The sequence below is a fragment of the Globicephala melas genome, chromosome 3 (genome assembly GCF_963455315.2).
Source record: "Globicephala melas chromosome 3, mGloMel1.2, whole genome shotgun sequence".
NCBI lineage: Eukaryota > Metazoa > Chordata > Mammalia > Artiodactyla > Delphinidae > Globicephala > Globicephala melas.
The window spans coordinates 77,658,443-77,672,277 of NC_083316.1; positions in this window are offsets into that span (position 1 = coordinate 77,658,443).

The following is a 13,835-nucleotide window of genomic DNA, read 5'->3' on the forward strand; positions in this document are numbered from 1 at the left end:
CCATGAGTCTCTTAAACTCACAGGTCTCAATATTTTATATGCGCTCCATCTAATTCCAAGGGTTTCTTCCTGAAAAAAGCATACATATGCTGCAGAGGAACATTTCACTACCACGCATTTGTCTATCCCTTCTCAGTTTCCTCTCCTTCTCTCTCCTACAGCCCCCAGGGAGATTATTACCAAAAAGGGCCAGCCTGCCCCTGAGGACTTCTTCCCTTCTCTAGACCCACTGGGCCTGGTATGTGGCTCCTGTATTCTTCTTGAGAACTATTTCATCTTTTGTTTTTCAATTCATGTGTTGGCTCTTGGTCCTGCTCCATGTCCAGCATCAATAAATCATCCACCAACATTATATAACTCTTATTTTTAGACCTATTCATCCTATGCATCTGGGAAAGATGAAATTGCTGTAAACCAATGAAGGTGTACAAAAGGAGAGAGATTTCCCAGGAAGCTCATAAAGCTTGAACTGCAGGGACCCACACCTGTGATCAAGGTGTTTAAGAACTACGATCTATCCCTAGAGTTATGGAGGCCACAGTTAGCTCTTCTATGCTCTGTGGAATAGAAATGTGAAGTCTCAGCCAAACACTCATCTGTGTTTTTAATGACATACAAAATCATGTCTGAGAAAAAAATAAGTTGGCTTTTCTTGGAGTTTCCTCTGTAGTCTTCCTCTTTGAGCTAGTGGATTGTCCTCAGCTGTGGGCAAGCATGTACTATCAGGAGCCAAAATGTTTATAGAGGAATGTGATACTTGGTGCATGACATTGGGTATCTATAACTGGGGATTTCTTTTTGGTCAACAAAGCAGGATAGTTGCCCTTACAGCATTCTCTAGAGAGATTAGTCTTGATGTAATTGCTATTCAGGTCCTATTAATAGAGATGAGGGCAGTTTCACATCTAGACAACTTAACGGACCTAAGTTCTACTGTTACAGGTAGTTAGCTCACCAGACAGAAATGTGTTGGAAGTATTTTAGATCCACTTAAATGTACTAGAATTATTTTCTATGCCCTTGGCTTTTATCAAGTTTCAATTTAAAAATTGGTTACAGAATCATTTCTAAATCTTCTGCATAACCACTGCTGACTACAATGCTCCTTTGATAACTTACATAAACATAGAGAGATATACATATATGGAGAGAGTTCCATGTAGAGAGATACCTGTATTGATGTATATATCCATAGAGACAGAGGAGGAAAGAGGGACAGAACCAAATGTTAATAGTAGTTAATATAAGATAATGAAATATTCTTTAAACGTTGCTCTATTTTCCAAACATTCAACAATAAAACTATATTGTTTTCATAATAAGAGAATAATTTTTTAAAAGAACTAGGTAACTTTGGAAAGCACTGTTTTTCTTTTTTAACATCTTTATTGGAGTATAATTGCTTTACAATGGTGTGTTAGTTTCTGCTTTATAACAAAGTAAATCAGTTATACATATACATATGTTCCCATATCTCTTCCCTCTTGCGTCTCCCTCCCTCCCTCCCACCCTCCCTATCCCACCCCTCCAGGTGGTCACAAAGCACCGAGCTGATCTCCCTGTGCTATGCAGCTGCTTCCCACTAGCTATCTATTTTACGTTTGGTAGTGTATATATGTCCATGCCACTCTCTCACTTTGTCACAGCTTACCCTTCCCCCTCCCTGTGTCCTCAAGTCTATTCTCTATGTTTGCATCTTTATTCCTGTCCTGCCCCTAGGTTCTTCATGACCTTTTTTTTCTTTTTCTTAGATTCCATATATATGTGTTAGTCTATGGTATTCTTTCTGACTTACTTCACTCTGTATGACAGACTTTAGGTCCATCCATCTCACTACAAATAACTCAATTTCATCTCTTTTTGTGGCTGAGTAATATTCCATTGTATATATGTGCCACATCTTCTTTATCCATTCAACTGTAGATGGACACTTAGGTTGCTTCCATGTCCTGGCCATGCACATATGGTCACCTTATCTTTGATAAAGGAGGCAAGAATATACAGTGGGGAAAAGACAGCCTCTTCAATAAGTGTTGCTGGGAAAACTGGACAGGTACATGTAAAAGTATGAAATTAGAACACTCCCTAACACCACACACAAAAATAAACTCAAAATGGATTAAAGACCTAAATGTAAGGCCAGACACTATCCAACTCTTAGAGGAAAACATAGGCAGAACACTCTATGACATAAATCACAGCGAGATCCTTTTTGACCCACCTCCTAGAGAAATGGAAATAAAAACAAAAATAAACAAATGGGACCTAATGAAACTTAGAAGCTTTTGCACAGCAAAGGAAACCGTAAACAAGACCAAAAGACAACCTTCAGAATGGGAGAAAATATTTGCAAATGAAGCAGCTGACAAAGGATTAATCTCCAAAATTTACAAGCAGCTCATGCAGCTCAATATCAAAAAAACAAACAACCCAATCCAAAAATGGGCAGAAGACCTAAATAGACATTTCTCCAAAGAAGATATACAAATTGCCAACAAACACATGAAAGAATGCTCAACATCATTAATCATTAGAGAAATGCAAATCAAAACTACAATGAGATATCATCTCACACCAGTCAGAATGGCCATCATCAAAAAATCTAGAAACAATAAATGCTGGAGAGGGTGTGGAGAAAAGGGAACACTCTTGCACTGTTGGTGGGAATGTAAATTGATACAGCCACTATGGAGAACAGTATGGAGGTTCCTTAAAAAACTGCAAATAGAACTACCATATGACCCAGCAATCCCACTACTGGGCATATACCCTGAGAAAACCATAATTCAAAAAGAGTCATGTACCAAAATGTTCATTGCAGCTCTATTTACAATAGCCAGGACATGGAAGGAACCTAAGTGTCCATCAACTGATGAATGGATAAAGAAGATGTGGCACATACGTACAATGGAAAGCACTGTTTTAACTAAAGACAAAGGGGACTTCACATAAATGCTGTACTATAGTTGATAAAGCTGTTCCTTATGGGAATAAAGATCAGGAATTCTGGAAGCACTGTACATGTAAGCTGGGATTGAACAAATAAGTAAATAGTGGCAGACGATGAGATCCAATTTTCTCACTTTTGGGGCTGAAAGTTACAGATAAGCAAAAGAGAAGGCTAGAATGGACCCTGTAGAATGGATTAGAGTTGGATATATCAGTATGAACTCATGTTAAGCTTAATATACAGTAATAATTAAAGATCTGTATGTAAACATTGGTTAGTATACATACGCATATTTCCTAGCTCTATCCTAGAAGCTATGACACCTCAGTAGCAATGATCACACACACCCCAACCCCCAGAACTTTGTTTCTAATACCATTTTCCAATAAGAAGAATCAGGACTCCTTGAAGAAATGGCTAATTTCTAGTGCTGCAGCAGCTTATACATAAGATGAACCTGAAGCATCTTGTAGTGCCGGACAGTAAGGGAGTGTTCAAAAGCAAAACGAAACAAAGGGAAACATAGGCTGACCTGAAAGAGCTCCCAATGGCCAAATCTAGAACAATTTGAGCAACAAAAGAAATAGTGTAGTGTTAGATATAATCCAAAGTATAAAGTAAATATCTATGAGTTCACACTGATATAAATAAATAATTGAATAAATAAATAAGTAGGAGAGAAGAGACAAATATCCCATACGGGAGAACTCCAGCTACTTTATGTCGATACTCCCTCCTCAAGGAAGTTGAGCATAACTCTCCACCCCTTGAGTGTGGGCTGTGTCTCATCGCTTGCTTCCAAAGAGTATAGAAAAGTGTAAAATGTAACTTTACAGTGGAGGAACCTGACAAACACCGCAACATCCAGGCAATGAAGATCAACGTAATCAATGATAAATCATGTTGATAGTGAGTACTCCTGATATGATGTTATAAGAATGACCCCTCACTTCTATGGAACTTCCTCCCCCAAATTCATAATCCCAGACTAAAAAAAAAACATCATCAGACAAATCCAAAGTGAGGGACATTCTTCAAATACCTAAGCAATATTCCACAAAAGTGTCAAGTTCATCAAAACACAAGGGAAGTCTGAGAAGCTTTTATAGCACAGAGGAGCCTAATGAGATGTAATGACTAAATGTAGTGTGGTGTCCTGGATGGGATTCTGGAACAGAAAAAGGACATCAGGGGAAAACTAAGGAAATTAGAATAAAGTATGGTTTAGTTAATAGTAATGTACCAATGCTGGTTCATTGGGTGTGACACATGTACCGTGGTAACATGCAATTGTAGCAATAGGGGAAATTGGATGCAGGCTATATAAGAACTCTCTATACTATCTCTGCAACTTTTCCATGCATCTGAAACTATTCTAAAGTTAAAAATATATATTAAAAATAATTAGAAATAGATTTTCATACAAATATATACTGACTCAGAATTTCTATAGAGAAGTAAAGAACAGAGCCAAGTAAACACCAAGGTGAACGTCAGTTCCATTTGCTGGAGGCCATCATGTTTTGGCAAGACAGCAAAGTGCACGAAACACAAGAGCTTTAGCTTCACACAGCTGTGTTCAAATCCCAGCTCTGCCATTTACTGATTGCATAACCTTGAGCAAGTTACTTAATCACTCTAAGTCTCAGTTTCCTTATCTGTTTCCTGTGGATAATAAAACATAATACCTACTTCCTAGGGTTATTCTGATAATTGAGTGAGGTGACATATAAAAGCACTTAGCTTAGTGCCTTGTGTATGATAATTGTGCAAATAAATGCTGGCTGCAATTATTACATTGCATATATCATCATTATTAATTGAAAAATTTTAAACCATAGAGTATCTTTTGGACAATTGACAAACCAATTTTGGCTGGATCCCAAGTCAGAAGCAATGTCCTGTCCAGTTGATGAATGTTTTAGATCTGTCCCCATTCAGCCAGCATTCTGGACATTCTCTAGACCATAGGATGATCCACAGCTGAGTAGTACTCTAGGAAAGCTCTAATCCAGACTCACGTATCTGACTGAACTGGCAGGCAGAATTCGCCCTGACGTGTTCATGCCTGAAAATGGGTGCTTTTCCATTTCCTCAGGAAATATGAACTTGATGGAGTTATTTGTTTCATTTGTGTTTGTGCTGATAGAATGCCTGGTTATTTGAAATAGCTCCAGTATTTGCTAGGCAACAGGGAAACAAGTTTGGGATGATGTGTTCATGGTCAGGGATACCTCAAACCCTAAGTCCTGTAGTTCCCATCCTGGGATAGTACCATGTTCATTATGACCCCTCAGGCCTGGAGGCAACACAGGGATCAGTCATGCAATTAAATATTCTGGCTGGCAAGTGGATCTCTGGAAATTAAGTTATATTCTTGAAACCTGGCTGCTTCCCTCTAACTTCCATTTTTCTTCACTCACAAACACCATTTTTATTAAGTTAATTTTCTAGATAGAAATTTTAGCAGCCCAATTCTCTCAACAGCAAACAGCTTGCCTCAGATTCTTAACAAAGCCAGATTAATCCTTTAATGTGTTGTTTCTGTCTGGAATTTACCAAGACAAAGTTGTTCATAGGAATCAACTTTTATGTATGAATTATTATATTCTTGTGATACAGAAGTTTTCAAAGCAATTTTCTTATCCTTTCTATATGTCTTAATCTACCCTTCCCACTCAAAAAATAGTCATCTCATTTCCTCTCTCAGCATGTCTTTTACCCATTAAGAACTGTTGCTTGAAGCATGTGCAGAAAGTATTTAGACCGGGCTGATACACTGAGCAAACCATAATTCTTCACTATAGAGAAAAAGAACACAATTGGTCATCAACGTGACTCACCCAGGCTTCTACCACCACACCCAAACCATACGACACTGCAAATACTTTGGTTAGATTTAACCAAGAAAATAAAGCCATCATGCAGGGCAAGATTTTGTGTACCATTGTATGCCTAATATGACCTCTCTCTGGAGTTTATAATAGTCTTGGTCTTTCTTGTTGCAGATCACTTTACATTACATAGTTAATGGTGATTTTTATTTTTTCCCTACATTTCTGTTGTTTCAGGCTCATATTGTCACATGTGGGCAATGTGCCCTTTTTAAGAGGTTTTTCAATGACCTGCAAGCTCATCAGAGTTCCATATTTCCTTTTGTTGAGAAAAAGTCTTTCTTTGGTTATAATACTCAAAGTCGTTTTGGGCACTTGCATAATCTTTATTTTTTAACCCAATACATAAGAGATCCCCTAATTTCTGGAGCAGAAAGAGTTGAGAGCATGCACCAGGGACCATATGGAGTGTCCTCTCAGCCCAATCCAGTTCCTCCTTCTCTGGGGTGGAATCCCAGAGCCCATTAGGATTTCATTACTCTACCCCATTCCTTCCAACCCACAGTTGATTGGACCAAGGGTAGGGCTGACTTAAACTGACCTAAATGGGTTTGCTTCCCTCATTGGGAGGTAGGGACTGGATAAAGAAATGAAGGAGACAGAGAGGAAAACTTTCTAAGTGGCAAGAACTGTGACATGAAGCACATGTACCTGAGATTTGCTGTGGGAACTGACAACTCAGCAAGCCAGCCTGCAGAGAAAGGACATGGCAGGACCGTCAGGAGAGCAGAGATGAACGACAGTAGCAGAGGAGGCCGGCGTCCTTGCAGCCTACCAGCTATGAGTTCTGGTCCCAAGTGAGGCCTTGTTGCATTCCAGCTCTTTCGTTCTGGCGGACCCTTAAATCCTTGGAACAAATCTGCCCTCCTTTTTGTTTTAGTACAGTTGGCTTTTTCGGTTACTTAGCAACAAGGGTCTTAACAAATTCAGAGCATCACTTGAAAATCCTTCCTCTCACTCCTGCACATCACATTCACCATTCTCTTTCTGAGCTACCATTCAAACCCATTCCTCCCTGTTTGGTTCCTGGAGAAGATAAAGAAAAGTTGTCCTAAACCTTCCCTTTGCCTGGGTTCCTGCTTCCCCCAGTCATACTCCCCCTTCTCTGCAGGAAGTCAGCTGTCTCCCACTGGCAGGTCTCCTCACTGGGCCGCGAACCCTGCTCCTTTCCCCTTCTCTGCAGTTTTCCATTTTGTTGCCCTGCCTGGAGAGTCTCACCCCCTGATTACCTAAGCCTTGCACATTCTTCAGGGCCCAGCAGAAGCCCACCTACCATGAGGCCTGACCAATCACTGCCCCACATTTTTTCCTTTTCTGATCTCCTTGAAGTTTCTGCCACATATTTACTGACACTGAAAAAATTCAGGATCCTGTGTTAGGTGAAGAACGCATTTACAAAATAGCATATACATTCCAGAGCTTTAAAGATTAAAGCTATGCATCAATAATTTAACTGTGCAATAAGATTTGGGGGTAATTTTATTTCAGTCTTATTTTCCCAGTTCATGTTTTCTTAGTTATTTTTACATTAAACATATAAGGTACAATAAAAATAATAAAAGGAAAAATCTATGTTCCTTGATCTGTCTTTTAAGGACTTCCATAATTTGAGCGGTCTCAAAATTTAGAACAAACCTACGTGGTCTTTAATTGTTTTCTTCTCATATATTCAGGTTGGCTTCCACTTCCAAATGTATTGCAATTTTCAGATTACACTTTCTTCTGTTCGCCTCATCCTGATGAGTTATTAATTGATTAACTTATTCTTGATAACATCTGAGTAAAGTTATATAAGAGCTCATACTATGTATAAGTGTGTGCACTCCCTCTGAAGGATGCGGTAGTCAGACTTTCATTACTGGGGTCCCTATGGCTGCCATTTCTGTCACCAGCTTTTTTTGGGGGATACTTCAAGTAGCACATCTTATATTTTGCATTGCATTGTTTTAATACAGACAAGATGATCACGTATCCAAATATATATGTCAAGCTGTGAATTTTAAAATAAACAAATCGTATACAACTCATTCCTTGAGTGGGTTTGGCTGAATGCTATATGTCAGGAGGCTCTATGACATAGGGCGTTTAAGTGGAGGCGTCACAGAGGACTTGCCCAAATATGTTTTCCTCTTTGTGTGTAGCAACGAGCTGATTGTATCTGTAGCTAAATGTATAATTGGGTACTGTGGATTACTCAGTGGACTTTTCTGCTTTTTTTCCCCTTCCCTATGGTTTTAATTGAGTACTAATTAATGCTTCAGCTATAATGATATAAATCAATTATCTTTGCTTAAAAAGTTCCCTGTGACCCATTTGCTTTGATTATCAAAAAAACAAAGGCAAATATCACAGCCAGAGTTGGAAGAGGCCTTAGGGTTGTCTAGACCTTGCATTACCTGAATCATGTCTTCTTAGGACCATCCCCACCAGAGGTCATCTGACCTCTGCCCAGGTGACTACTGCAGGTAGGATTCTGTACTGGTGAAGGGTGTGGGCTTTGGACTCAGTTAAATATAGGTCTGAGTCACAGCTCTGGTGCTTAGCTGTGAGCTTTTAGGCAATTTACTGAATCTCACTGAGACTCAGTATCTTTATCTGTAAAACAAGCCTACTATTCCATACCTTACAGGGATGTTATTTTTTAAAACGTGTTACAGGGAACTTCTGACCAAATGCACAGATTGAACATGTGTCTTGATCCCTCCTCTCCCCTGAAGCCCCACTAAAAGGAGAGTAAATGAATTTAAAACAAATAGGAAAGTTATAAGCCCACAAGGATAAAGAGAATAGAACAGGAGACAATTACAGACAGGAGAAAACAACACATTCCCGGAAAATGGACAGTGAGAGTGGAGTAGTGGAAACTGATTTAGAGAATGGAGAAAGTGACAACCCGACCACCTATAGAGAAGCTACTGACAGAAGTGAGCCAGGCTGAATGCCAGGTTGAAGTTCAGAATTTGGGGGTGGGACATGGGCTGAATCAATCGAGATGGGTGGGCATCTACAGATTGCGGTTAGCACCTCAGGCCCTTTCTTCCATCCCACACAGCAAGATAACTACCCCTTTCCAACCTCAAATGAGATAGAAGGCTCACAAAGAAAAGGACCAGACCGCGGAGAGGATGAGAAAATTAGAGATCAACTCAAGACATGCAATAGAGAGGAGGATATAATCAAATAGTGCCATTTTTAAAAACCCAGAAGAACTGACCAAAAGTAGTTTACACAGACACACACACACACACACACACACACGAGAATCAGGTAGATAGGAAGTAGGTAGACAAATAGGTACATGGAAAATATATCTTGGGCTGATGGGTAGAGAAAGTGGAGGAGAGAACTTTGAACATTGCATAAAGTAACTTTTTTTTTTTTTTTTTTTTTTTTTTTTTTTTGCGGTACGCGGGCCTCTCACCGTTGTGGCCTCTCCCATTGCGGAGCACAGGCTCCGGACGCGCAGGCTCAGCAGCCTTGGCTCATGGGCCCAGCCGCTCTGCGGCATGTGGAATCTTCCCAGACCGGGGTGCGAACCCGTGTCCCCTTCATCAGCAGGCGGACTCTCAATCACTGCACCACAAGGGAAGCCCTGCATAAAGCAACTTTGCAAAGAAGTTTTTGAGGAGGAGGCATGTTGGAGGAGGATTGTCTGATTATTAACATTGACTGTCTTTCAACATGCAAAGAAAAAATACTAATATATTTACTTCAAGAAGCAGTATATTAGTCAGGATAGGATAGGCTATAATGCAATAACCAACAAATCTGAAACTTCAGTGGCCAATCAAATAGAAGAGCATTTCTTTCTTAGGCAAAGTTCACTGCAGGTCCATCGGCTCCCCAAGGCAGCTTGCTTTCAAGTTATCCATGCTGTTTTTGACTTATAATGTCATCATTTCAACTTGAGGCCTAGGCAGGGGAATGGAGAATGTATGGAAAGTTCATAACCAGTCTTCTTTTTTTATTGAAGTATAGTAGTTGATTTACAATGCTGTATTGGTTTCTGGTGTACAGCAAAGTGATTCAGTTATACATATATATGTTCTTTTTCATATTCTTCTCCATTATGGTATATTATAGGGTGTTGAATATAGTTCCCTGTGCTTTACAGTAGGTCCTTGTGGTTTATCTATTTTATATATAGTAGTGTGTATATGTTAATCCCCAACTCCTAATTTATCCCTCCCCCACCCCCTTTCCCCTTTGGTAACCATAAGTTTGTTTTCTATGTCCGTGAGTCTGTTTTTGTTTCATAAATAAGTTCATTTGTGTCATATTTTAGATTCCACATATAAGGATATCATACGATATTTGTCTTTCTCTTTCTGACTTACTTCACTTAGTATGATAATCTCTAGGTTCATCCATGTTGCTGCAAATGATATTATTTCATTCTTTTTTATGGCTGAGTAATATTCCAATGTATATATGGACCGCATCTTCTTTATCCATTCCTGGGTTGATGGACATTTAGGTTGCTTCCATGTCTCAGCTATTATAAATAGTGCTGCTATGAATATCGGTGTGCACATATATTTTCAAATTACAGTTTTCTTCAGAAAAATGCCCAGGAGTGGAATTGCTGGATCATATGTTAGCTCTAGTTTTAGTTTTTTAAGGAACCTCTATACTGTTCTCCATAGTGGCTGCACCAATTTACATTCCCATCAACAGTGTAGGAAGTACAACCACTCTTTTATGCTTCAAACTGGTTAACCTACATCACTGCACTTCCAGTCAAGTGGCCAGAACTACTCACAAGGCCAATATAATTACAAGGGAGTCTGGGAAATGAGGGGGTTCACATGGATATTTGGTGAGCGTTAAATGTCTCAACCACAGGCTGAAAGTGTGGATACGATGCCTGGCTCTGCCATGTACTGTGTGATTTACTTAACCTCTCTGTAACTCAGTTTCTTTAACTGTAAGATAGAGATAGTAACATCCAACTTATGGTGTTGTTATAAGGATTATATGAGAATATTCAAGTAAAGCATCTAGAGCAGTGTCTGTCACAGAGAAAATTCTCAGTGACTGTTAGCTATTATATCCCCATCATTATTATCTAGCTTGCTGTATCTACCAGGGTTTAGCTAATCTTCGTTACCTCTACTAACTTGAGGTTTAGGTGCAGTGCTAAGGAAACATATTACATATGCATAGCATTTTATAGTTTAAATACCCATAATAAATCTGTGAATCATGCATGATGAACATAATTCCCATTTAGTTAATTAAGAAAGATAAGAAACTGCTCAGTTGGGTCAAGGTCTCATCGCTGGTTCTGGGAAGAAGACTAGAATCCAGTTCTCATGACTCTTTGGATAGACTTGTCCACTGGCCCCAGACTGTCTTATCAAGGCAGAAACCAAGGTGGCAAAGGCTGACTGATCTGGGCCACAGAACAGATCAGTGGAGGAGAAAGAGAAATCTGGTCCCTTGACTTCAAATATTTAAGAGAAGGTGGTCAACAATGGATCCTGGGAGAAGCGACATTCCCAATCCCAGGCACCAGCGGTCTTTCATGGGGGAAGAACTTTAACCATGCCTATTGAAACAAAATGTCTGAATGTGAGAGAGCCGCTAAGGTCAGGAACACACAATGACAGAAACACAATAATGAACTGTCCTTGTCAGAAACCAGGGGTGCAATGGGAGTCAGAGCTCATGGATATGGGGGAAAAGTCTTAAAACAAATCAAGCAGCAAGATACTGAACCTTCTTTTAGCTTAAATCCATTTAGCAATTGTATAAGGTTAAATTGTATGAAGTTGTCATCTCTGTAGGTCAAACATTTTGAATATAGGCAGTTTTAGATGGTTCAACCTCATAATTGCCGTAGAGAGGTTTCTTCCCTTATGATGCCTCTTTCCTACAGCATAGTAATACCCATACAGAGCTACAAACACCTCCTGCAACACAAATATGAATAGTGCACCTACCCTGTGCTGCCACTCTTCTGAGGAAAGATTAGTGCCCTATTAGTCAGACTTGGCTTAGCAGGCCGTCTTTACTGAATGTGATTCCCAGAGTCAGGGCTTCAGAGTCCATCCAACCTGTGATGATTCCTGGCTCTGTGTGACCATGAACAAGTGTCTATATCTATATATATCTATATAGTGTCTCTCTCTATATATATAGTCTATATAGATGTATATATCACATCCAACTTGTGATGATTCCTGGCTCTATGTGATCATGAACAAGTGTCCATATATACGTTCATAGTACAGAGGTACTGAATAAATATTCTATAAATTGTAACCATTAGATTTATGAGCAATTTGTTGAAAGATCTTTTCTTCAAAGATTTTGCCATTTAAAGAAAAACAATATCCCAAAATACTAACTTAAGTGCTGAAACTTCAACCCAGAGAGAGAAATGAACAGGTTTGTGAGGGCAGGAATGTGAAGGTGACACCATAGAGCAGAGGGGTGTCGCTGACTGGCCCTGTTCTGAGAGGCTTGAGAGCGCCAAGACCAGCAAGGCAGTGAGCTTCAGACAAGTTGTGAAAGAGAGTGTTGAAAGAACGGAAGAAGAAAACTTGAGTAAGAAGATCCAGGGCTTCCCTGGTGGCGCAGTGGTTGAGAGTCCGCCTGCCGATGCAGGGGACACGGGTTCGTACCCCGGTCCGTGGCGATCCCACATGCCGCGGAGTGGCTGGGCCCGTGGGCCATGGCCACTGAGCCTGCGCGTCCAGAGCCTGTGCTCCACAACGGAAGAGGCCACAACAGTGAGAGGCCTGCGTACCACAAAAAAAAAAAAAAAAAAAGATCCAAAGCCTCATAGTAAATGTAACTTAAAAGGTGGATTCATCCACACAGAGAGAAGTGACATCGTAGCCCTTCTTCCTAAGAATGTTGTAGAAACAGAACCCCAGTTGAAGAGGTAGTTACTCTTTCTAGACTAAATGCTCAAATCAGAATTCAAATTCACGAGAGGCATTTCCTGGTACAGGAAAAAACTGGAGAAGGTCTGAGTCATTTTGAGCTGGGATCTTTATACTTGTGTCCCGCATTCCCCATCCTGAGTGTATTAGTTAGCTAAGGCTGTCATAACAACAGCTAGGGCTGGCTTAGAACAATAGAAATGTATTCTGTCATAGTTCTGGAGGCTGAAGCCCAAAAGCAGCATGTCCGCAGGGCCACGCTCCTTCTGAAGGTGCCGGGGAGGATCTGTCTCAGGTCTCTCTCCAGCTTCTGGTAGTTCCTGGGCTTACGGCAGTATAACTCCAGACTGCACATGGCATCCTCCCTGTGTGTGCACCTATGCCTCAATTTCTCCTTTTTATGACACCCATCATACTGGATTAGGGCCCATATAATGACCTCATTTTAATTTGGTAATCTCTGCAAAACCCAATCTCCAAATAAGGGCAGATTCTGTAGTACGGGGTTAAGACTCCAACATACCATTTTTGGAGGGACACAGAAACACAGAAAAACACAGAAAAAGGAAACTGATCTACTCATAAAAGTGCTATTGGCTTGAATAGTACCAAGTGATACCTCTTGGAAAATAATCCAAAATTCATATAAGTAAAAATCCTATTGCAGCAAAAGAGTATTACAAAGCAATGAAGCTTCTTTGCCAGAAGGCTATTTTTACCACAGAACTATGCTATGTTGATTTGAAAAACAAGTCATGCTTAAAGTATGATCTTCTGTAACCAGTGCCTTTAGACTCTGAACTGGATCTAATTAACAAACACAATATAATGAAACCAAAAGGGTACTTTTGACTCCGCAGGTAAGGAGAACTGGGCTGATAACAGAGTAGTTTTTCCTTCACAGTTCTCTGTACGTCACTAGGCAGCAACAAACCACCCAAGTACCCTTCACCTAATCCCATCATAAACATGACAATTATACCAGCAGAAAAGCCAAGCCACTCATAGAAACAAAAGTAACCCAAGTCTCAAAATTATTCCAGAAGAAGATGGCAAGACAGAGGATGTATGTTCATTATAACTTTTCAATTGCTAGTT